The sequence below is a fragment of the Taeniopygia guttata genome, chromosome 37 (assembly GCF_048771995.1).
Source record: "Taeniopygia guttata chromosome 37, bTaeGut7.mat, whole genome shotgun sequence".
Taxonomy (NCBI): Eukaryota; Metazoa; Chordata; class Aves; order Passeriformes; family Estrildidae; genus Taeniopygia; species Taeniopygia guttata.
Window position 1 is genome coordinate 6,657,622 of NC_133062.1, and position 8,849 is coordinate 6,666,470.

At 55.8% G+C, this 8,849-nt stretch overlaps 1 long non-coding RNA gene across 1 annotated transcript; it reads left to right on the forward strand.

Moving 5' to 3' along the window:
• The first annotated feature begins 957 nt into the window (after positions 1 to 957).
• Positions 958 to 2,781, forward strand: LOC140681588 (uncharacterized). Its single transcript, XR_012052636.1, has 2 exons — positions 958 to 991; positions 2,080 to 2,781. It is a non-coding gene; the product is annotated as an uncharacterized lncRNA (long non-coding RNA).
• Positions 2,782 to 8,849: the final 6,068 nt, after the last annotated feature.

Sequence of the window (8,849 nt, forward strand, 5' to 3'; positions counted from 1 at the left end):
TTCTTTATTCTTTCAGTGACTGTACACACCCCCCCCCATCTCACTCCTAACCCCCTTTTCTCCAAGATGTGAATCTCCCCTCCCCCTGCTTCTTTCCCTGCCCCCCTTTCACAGACTGTTTAGTATGTTAGTCCTACCCCAAACTCCTCCCCTGTTATTCCCCTATTGGTTGCTGTTCCTATACCCTTCCCCATAAGTTCTTGTATAAAACATCTGCTCGCCCCCCCCCAAGGCGTCTTGGGGCACGCGAAATAAACCGAACCTGTTCACCCCAAGTCCCGTGCCGCCTCCATCTGTCCCCGCGCCGATAACTGGGACTGCAGAGCATTTACAGGGGGACCGGCCGCCCGTTCTCTCCCCCCGCCACCCAGCACGCCCGCGCTTGGGGTGTCGCGGTGAAAGGGGACCGCAACGCAACAAATGGGAGCAAGAGGATGGTTCCCTCCTTTGTCTTGTAAAACAAACGGGCAAATTCGTGGGGGCGCCCGCCTCACGGAAGAAGAAGGAGGGAAGAGGAACATCTGCGGTCGTAGAAGCTTTGCCGGACGCTAAGAGGAGCCGAGCGCCGAGCGAAAAGAATTCGGCTCCAGGACCCTTCTTTGTTCTCGCCTCCACGCGCTCTACCCCACCCCCGCCGAGATCAGACGTCCTGCACTGGGGCAGACGTGCTGCAGGGGCTTTGAAGGGGGGGTAGACCTACCCCAGGACAAAGGGGGCGGTTTGGCAGCGGCTCAAGGGAGCCAGGAGAACGGCTCGTCAGGGGACAGCACCGGAATGAAACCACCAGAGGCCGATAGTGGCCAAGCCCAAGGCTTCAGGGACGAGTTTTGGGTGCAGCCGAGATCGGCTGGACTTGCCTGCAAGTCCCGGGAACACCTAAGCCTCTGGAAGAGCCAAACCGAGAAGGAACGTCCCCAGTTCGGCGCGACTTTTCCACCAAGTTGAGGAGAAGAATCAAAGAATCAAGCCATCTCCACCCGGGCCCTAGAGGGTAAGGGGGGCTAAAATGGGGTGGGGTCCATCCCGCCGGGTGGCTGGGTTTCCCAGTTTTTTCTTTTTGTGTTTTAACCCTCGCTCGTGCTCAGAAGGGAGCTGTATTCTTGCATGCGCCCGGCGGGTGAGTCGGTTTTTCGTTTCTGGGGGGGGGGAGGTCCCAGGCACCCCTCACCTAGTCTTTTATGGGGACCCATATTTGATTGCTTTTTCTTCCCCTCGAAAAGTCGTCTTCTCTATCCTTTCCTCCCCAATCTGGGCTGGACGGAGGGGGTAGAAAAGACACAAACGGGACAAATGTTTGAAAGGCGGCATGTTAACTATAGGAGAGTTGGTAAAAGAAGCCCTGTACACCCACACATTGTGTCGACATCCAGCTGCATCGGGCTCCTCTCCTGTAAATTCCCCTTTTGCTTCTGTGAAGCTCCCCAGACCCCCTTGCCCTCGGATTTTCCTAAACTTTTCCCTATCTTCCCTTGGGGATGGCTGTGGCCAAGCCGCCCCAGGCGCCCTGCCGGGTACTGCTGCCTTCCCTTGGGGATGGTGTTGGCCGCGCCTCTGGGGGGGGGGGTGCAGTACACCCGGCACCCCCTTACAAGATGGCGCTGGCCACGCCACTTGAAACCTGTTTTCCCGCCATGATCCTTCTTTTCCGCCCCTGGTTTCCTGCCAGCCCCACCCTCTCCCCAAGGGCCCCGACAATCAAAATTGTCGCAAGGCTAGTCCCTGTCGGGGGGAGGCGGGGTTGGATGTTCCCTAATCCTTCTTCTGGCCCTTCCTCTGGCGGGACGGATCGCTGTCGAGGACCTCCCATCAGGGGACCACCCTTCTTTGAAGATCACTCCCCTTCTCTGGTGGGGGGGTCTCCTTTGAGGGAGGGTGGGGCGGAAACCCCGGACCGGAAACCCGCCATTTCGTCTTCCCCCTGAGATGGCGGCACCCTGGTCCACCCCTTACCGATTCCCCTTATCAATCATGACAGTCACTAATCAAGTGATTGTCTGATTCCCCTATCCCATTCCTTAATGCACCCTACCCAATGTTCCCTTTTATTTAATAATCTACTTGTTGGGTTATATTTTATAGAAAGAAAGATCATCCTATTTAGTTTATACCCACGGTATTATGCCCACTCCGGAAATAAAGAATAAAATCACACAAGCCATGTTGCCGCTCGCTGCTTCAACTCTGCTATACATCTCCAGCGCTGCGACAGCCCAAGTTTCGAATCAGATCAAGCTGTGAATTCTGCTGAATGTTTTACCCGGAATTCAGAATTTGTTTATTTCAATTTTATACGCTTTGTATATTAATTTGTTTTATTGTAATTATAATTAATTTGTACTTTTCTGATGTTTTTCAATTTATTTCTGTTTAATAATTTGTAATGTTACTATATGATTTTGTTGTATTTTACATATGAAGTTTATATTGTTTATATGCAGTATTAATTTGTTTAAACGTCAGAATTCTCCTTTCTTTTGTAAAAAGAAAAAGAGGGAGATGTGGGAGTGTGTTCTTTATTCTTTCAGTGTCTGTACACACCCCCCCCCATCTCACTCCTAACCCCCTTCTCTCCAAGATGTGAATCTCCCCTCCCCCCGCTTCTTTCCCTGCCCCCCTTTCACAGACTGTTTAGTATGTTAGTCCTACCCCAAACTCCTCCCCTGTTATTCCCCTATTGGTTGCTGTTCCTATACCCTTCCCCATAAGTTCTTGTATAAAACATCTGCTCGCCCCCCAAGGTGTCTTGGGGCACGCGAAATAAACCGAACCTGTTCACCCCAAGTCCCGTGCCGCCTCCATCTGTCCCCGCGCTGATAACTGGGACTGCAGGGCATTTACAGGGGGACCGGCTGCCCGTTCTCTCCCCCCACCGCCCAGCATGCCCGCGCTCGGTGGTGTCGCGGTGAAAGGGGATCGCAACGTAACACTATTTGATCCCAGTTCCATATTTGATCCCTATCTCTAGTTGATCCCAGTCCCTATTTGATCCAAGTCCAGTTTATCCAGTCTCTAAGATCTCAATCTGTAGGATCCCAAGCTCTAGTTGATCCCAGTCCATATTTGATCCCAATCTCTCGTTTATCCCAGTCCCTCTTTGATCCCAGTCCGTATTTGATCCCAGTCCATAGTAGATAGGGACAGGCGAACGGAAGATCTCGGGATGTGACGGAAAGAAAGACCCTTCCCCCTTCTCCCCGCTTCACGTTATCTATTAACCCCAGAGCATGTAACCACACCTAACTCAGTAGTTTTCCACTCCCGACTAACCCTAGAGACCCTACAACCCCCCTCTGATGTAGCAAAGTCCCCCAAAACTATTTAAACCCATGAGATAAGATAATAAAGGCTTTCGACCGTCCACCACATTGGTGTCAGCGTGTGTCGTTAGTCCGAGTAGCCCGAGTGAGGCCGGGCTGCCGTGCTGTCTTCTTGTAACCAGGTCGCCGTTGTCTGTCATAAAGGCAACATATCTGGTGCCGAAACCCGGGAGAAGAAAAATTCGTTCAGGTAGCGGGAGTTCACCTGGACAGGAGCAGCGGCCGGAGCGGTCAGACCGTATCTTGGCGCAGGGAGACGTCCCAGGACCCGCGAGCATCATGGACAGCATCGCCAGGGTCGTAAGTGTGATTTATAAGCAGTGGGGTATCGAGTGTAAGCTCAAAGACTTTTATCTTGCCATAGCAAGGCTGCTTGAGCTTGGGGCGACTGAATGCCCAGTGGATGCCATGCATCCGGGAATATGGGAAAAATGCACAGCCACGCTGGCCGAGGACATGAAATCCTCAGGCAGTGGCAAAAGCCTTAAAGCATGGGGCAAAGTAGAGAAAGCCCCGCGCAGAGCAATAGAAAAGCAAGAGACGTGGAGCGCAGCGCGTACATGTTTATTAGTCACACCCGGGCTCGGGGTGGGGGCGGGAGCGCAGACCGTCCCTGAGGACGATCCGCCCGGGAGCGGAGATCCGGGGGGGCCCGGCGCATCACCCCCCTCCCCGGGCCAGAGGCCAGTCCCTGCCGCGGAAACCCCCCGGAAAACCGCAGCTTCCTCGTCCGTCCTGCCAACGCCGGTCCACGACCCGTTGCCAGAGGTGCAGCAGCGCGCAGAATGCTTCTGGCAGGAGCTGGCAGGGGAAGCCAGAGGCGCAGAAACCGCGGCTCGGAGGAGATCCGAACCACGCCGCCACCTCACCCCTTTGAAAATGGCGCTGGCCGCCAAGGAGAGGGGCGGGGCACGGGCGGTCTCGGCGCGAAAACCCGGGAGGCGCGCGGTTTCAGGGATGCACGTGCGCGGGAGAAAGAGGAGGAGAGCGGCAGAGAGCACAGAGCCAATCGGCAGCGGCGCCTGACGCTGCTACCATTTAAGGGAGAGACCTCCCCCTGCAGGAGGCGCGGCAAGCCGGGGGGGGCGGGAGCGGCGCCACCCCCGCGGGGAGGAGCGAGCTCGGAGCCGGACAAAAAGGCACCGAGGCCCAGAAATGCGCTGGCATTCGGCTTCCGACTCGGAGCCCGGCAGCAGCTCCGCCAGCTCGGAAGAGCTGCCGGAAGCTGGCTGGGATTCAGAGACGGAGGAAACGGAGCCAACGCGATTTAAGACAAAACCGAATAAAGCTTTAAGCCGCAACGAAAAACAACTACAATACGAACCAGCCCAGTTTACTGACTGGGGAGAAATAAAAATAGCCTGTGCTGAATGGTCCCCAGCGGCTGCCATACAAGCCTTCCCGGTAAGGCTCACCGGCCCGGAGGGGAACCAACAAAGGGTATATACCCCGATAAACCCAAAAGATGTACAGTCAATTGTCAAAGCCATTGCGGAAAAAGGAATCAATTCGGCCATAGTCTCCACTTTAATCGATGGTCTTTTTAGTAATGACGACCTGCTTCCCTTTGATATCGAGCGAATAGGTCGCATGATACTTGATGGTGCAGGAATGATTGTGTTCAGACAGGAATGGGAGGATAATTGTAGGAAGCAATTAGCCCAAGCATCTGGCGCGAGGCAGCCACTACACAGATCGAGCTTATCCAGACTGATAGGAAAACATGATGATATGATCACGCCGCAGCAACAAGCCACACAGATGCAGGCTGAGGAGGTCAGGGCGACCACTCGGGCTGCCAGGGAGGCTATCCGCGCAGCCTCTCGAGTCGTGGCCAAGCCGGCGCCGTGGTCCACCGTGAGGCAGGCAGAGAGCGAAAGCTTCACGCAGTTCGTGGATCGCCTGCAGGCAGCGATAGACTCCTCTACCCTGCTGGCAGAGGCAAAGGGCCCCGTGGTAGCCGACTGCCTGCGCCAGCAATGCAACTCTGTCACCAAGGATATCTTACGTTCCCTGCCAGCCGGAGCTAGCCTGGCTGACATGATCAGACATGTAGTAAGGGAAGAGCACCTGACACCCATTCAGGCACCCGTCCACACCCTGACCAGTGCCATGGCGTGCTTCAAGTGTGGTGAGGCAGGTCACATCGCGGTGAGCTGCCCCCAGCCGGCACGGCAGCCCGCCGCGGCGCCTCCACCCCAAACACACCCGCGGGGATCCTGCTGGGGCTGGGGGAGGAAGGGGCATTTCATTAAAGATTGCAGGTCCCGGCCCCAGGGAAACGGGACGGGGAGGGGCCGTGCGGGCCGCACTCAGCCTCCTCCCGCTGCGAATACAAGGCGGCCCACCCATGCCAACCCCCAGTGGGGCGGGGAGCCCTTATACCCCATACCCCCACAGGAGGCAGCCAGCTTCATACCCCCGCCAGCGACACAATTGCAGAGTCTCGCAACACAGCCTGCGGTACCTTCGTACCCACTACTACCGCAGACAGCGCCTGTGCCGCAGGGTCAGCAGGGGACGCCCCAGAACAGGACCCCTGGGTGGCCCTGGCCCTGAAAATAGGGAAGGAGCCCCCGAGGGTGTGGGGGACATGCCGCCTCTATGGCAGTCGGGACCCCCACGTAATAGGGCTTCAGTTTTGGGCAGACACAGGAGCAGACTGCTTGATCTTGCCCCAAGCCCTGTGGCCCTGACACTGGCAATGCAAAGAAGTCCCCCCAGTGAACGGGGTGGGAGGGCTGCCCCGAGCTTGGAAAAGCACCCAATTGGTAGCTATAACGCTGCATACAAAGAAAGGGCCAGAACGAACAGTAGCAGTCCACCCCTACATTTTACAAAACTCTCCACCCCTGATAGGAAGGGACATCCTTGCTATGTTAGGAGTCAGGATTACAAATTTATAATGAGGACCACTGCTGCACACCTACTGCTGCCAATCAAACTGACTTGGAAATCACCAGACCCCATATGGGTTGAGCAGTGGCCCCTGTCAAAGCCTCGAATGACAGCCTTGCTGGAACTGGTCGACCGTGAGCTACAAAAGGGTCACATAGAACCCTCCACCAGCCCGTGGAACACCCCTGTGTTTGTAATCCCCAAGAGATCAGGAGAAGGCTACCGTCTCATCCACGACCTGAGGGAAGTGAACAAGAAAATTCAGCCCATGGGTCCAGTTCAGACACTGCTGCCCGCGAACTCAGCCATCCCCGAAGGGCAGCCATGCGCAGTGCTGGACATCAAAGACTGTTTCTTTTCAATACCCCTGCATGCTGAGGACATAGAACGGTTCGCCTTCTCCATCGTGTTCCCGAACGGCGAGCGACCTAACCTCCGCTTCCAATGGAAGGTGCTACCTCAAGGTCTTGTGGACAGCCCGACCATATGCCAGATTACCGTGGACAGGGCACTGATGCCAGTCCGACACTCCCACCCTGCTGCGACCATCATTCAGTACATGGACGACATCCTCGTCGCTGCACCATCAGCAAGCCAAGTGGATCACCTAGTGTCCACGATCACGGAAACCCTCCAGGCCAACGGTTTCGAGATCGCGAACACGAAGATCAAGAGAGGACCGTGCGTGACCTTCCTGGGAGTGGGGATCACAAATTCCTACGTGACCCCACCCAGGATAAAGGTCTGCCGAGACATCAAGACCCTCCATGACATGCAGCGACTTGTGGGATCTCTGCAGTGGCTCCGCAACATCGTCCTAGTTCCTCCAGAGGTCATGGACCCCTTGTATGACCTCCTGAAAGGAAAACACCCCTGGGACCCCAAGGAGCTGACGCCATAAGCGACGAAATCCCTCGACTTCATCGAACGTCAGATGTCCACTAGCCTGCTTGCCAGGTGGAACCCAAGCGTACCGCTAGATTTATACGTCCACTTCACGCAGAAGGGAGGAGTGGGAGCACTGGCCCAAGGACCTTCCGAAAAATCCCAGCCGATCCAATGGGTGGTCCTTGGAACACCAACTCACGCATTTTCCCCAGGAGTTGAATGCGTTGCTAACCTCATCATGAAAGGCAGGAAACTCGCCCTGAGACACCTGGGGACCGAGCCGGCAAGGATCCACCTCCCCTTCCGCAAGCGACCGACCATGGAGTCAACTGCGATATCGGAGCACCTGGCCCTCGCTGTTGCTGGCTTCGGAGGAGAAATCTCCTACGCCACCAAACCACCTTGGACCCAGCTACTGACCATCGTCGACATAGACGTGCCACCGAAGGTCATGGACCGACCACAACCAGGACCAACGGTCTTTACAGACGCCTCCTCCATGACTTCTACTGCAGCAGCGGTGTGGCAGGCAGGAGAAACATGGCATTGCGTCAAAACATGTGACCCCACGCTGTCAGTGCAACAGCTGGAAGCAGCAGCTGTGGTCTTGGCGTGCGGACTCTTCCAAGATGAACACCTCAACATCGTGACAGACTCTATATTCGTGGCAAAGCTCTGCCTATCCATGTCAAGACCGGGTGTGTCAACATCCACGACGGCCTCCATGCTTGAAGAGGCACTCTCCTCACGCCAGGGCACCGTGTCCGTCATCCACGTCAACAGCCATAACCCAGTCAAGGGCTTCTTCCAGACTGGAAATGACAGAGCAGGTGCCGCAGCGAAGGGAGTGTGGACGCTGCAGGAAGCTCGTCAGCTGCACGAGTCACTCCACATTGGGGCCAAAGCACTGGCAAAGAGATGCGGGATCTCGACAGCAGACGCGAGACACGTAGTGGCCACCTGCCCCCACTGCCAGAAGTCACCCCTATGGACCGGTGGAGTCAACCCGAGGGGCCTCAAGGCGTCAGAAGTCTGGCAGTCAGACTTCACCCTCTGCGAACTGTTCAAGCCCCGAGCATGGCTTGCAGTGACAGTGGACACCTACAGCGGAGTGATCATAGCGACACAGCACCTCAAACCCAACTCCAAGGCCACGATCCAGCACTGGCTGACAGTTATGGCATGGCTTGGTATCCCCAAGCAAATTAAAACTGACAATGCTTCCAATTTTATCTCCAAATCAGTGCGGGAATTCGCCTCGGTGTGGGGTATCACCTTAGCGCAGGGGATCCCATATAACAGCACCGGACAGGCCATTGTCGAGCGAGCAAATCAGACCCTAAAAGCCAAGTTAGAAGTGTTGGCAAAGGCAGAGGGCTTTGCCAATTCCATCCCCTCAGGAGACCAGACACGCATGCTAGCAACCGCGCTGCTAGCACTGAACCAATTCCCTAGGGGAGATGAAGCAAACAGCCCCATTCGAAAACACTGGGCCACCCAGACCCTAGAGGAGGGCCCACAGGTCATGGTCAAAAACGAGCTAGGCGAGTGGGAACGGGGCTGGAGACTGGTGCTTACGGGACGGGGGTACGCGGCAGTTAAAAAGGAGGACAAGATCAGGTGGTGTCCACTCAGGTCGATCAAACCTGACCTTCAGAATGAAACTAATGGAAAACTGTGAGTTTTCGTTCGCAGGACACGCTCGTGGACCGTCCCCGCGACACACACACCCCTGCTCCAGAGAGA